General features: G+C 52.4%; 1 protein-coding gene across 1 annotated transcript in view; it reads right to left on the bottom strand.

Moving 5' to 3' along the window:
- LOC119585640 (EH domain-binding protein 1-like) overlaps nucleotides 1-754 on the bottom strand; it is a gene marked incomplete in the record, with an annotated part of 320960 nt that overhangs the window by 318796 nt on the left and 1410 nt on the right.

The raw sequence follows: 754 nt of genomic DNA, 5'->3' as shown, positions 1-754 counted from the left end.
CTCGCGCTCCCAGTCGCCTATTTCTAGACTGCAATTCTCAACCGAATTATTCCGAGTCCTACCCCCTACGTCACGACCACACCAATCCATCCCGGCGAACAACCAAAGGCGCCAAAACCGAAGCATAAGAGCAACACCACCGGTCAACATCCTCCCCGCAACATGCGCATGACCCAGTCGCCGCCGCCACCCGCGCGCAGGCGAGACGCAACCACCGATCATGCACGGGTCCGCTTGGATCGGGTAGTCGATGAGGCGAGTCAGGCAATGGTCCGCGAGGATTAATTCCGGAAGCGTCCTCTGCCAGAGCCAAGGTGGAGTCATGCTACAGTTCCTGCCTGCGTCGGCCGCGGAGGTGGGGAGGGCGGGGGTCCATGAGGAATAACAAATCGGTTTGTTGTGTTGGTAAAGGGACGAAATATGCACTAGACACAAATAAGGTTTATTGAAAGACAAGACAATTTATGTATACTGGCATGCCTACATTGCAAAAGACGGTGGTTGGATATTTGCGACCGGGGCAAATAACTGTTAAGAGCTCGTTCCCATGAAAATTTAAGGGGAAACACAATAACAAACGGGGTATGCATGAATCCAAATGAAGTTATAAACTAACGGAGTCCGGAGAATTCCCAATGATGGCCCGGATGGCTACAGCTTTAGTCCAGCCCGAAACGTTCACCTCGGCGAGGATCTCGGGATCTGGGGCTCCAAGAATCCAACCATACCGCGCTCGATAAAACTTTTTTTGCAA

Source organism: Penaeus monodon, chromosome 20 (assembly GCF_015228065.2).
Source record: "Penaeus monodon isolate SGIC_2016 chromosome 20, NSTDA_Pmon_1, whole genome shotgun sequence".
Lineage (NCBI taxonomy): Eukaryota > Metazoa > Arthropoda > Malacostraca > Decapoda > Penaeidae > Penaeus > Penaeus monodon.
This window is presented reverse-complemented; position numbering and strand designations above follow the sequence as displayed.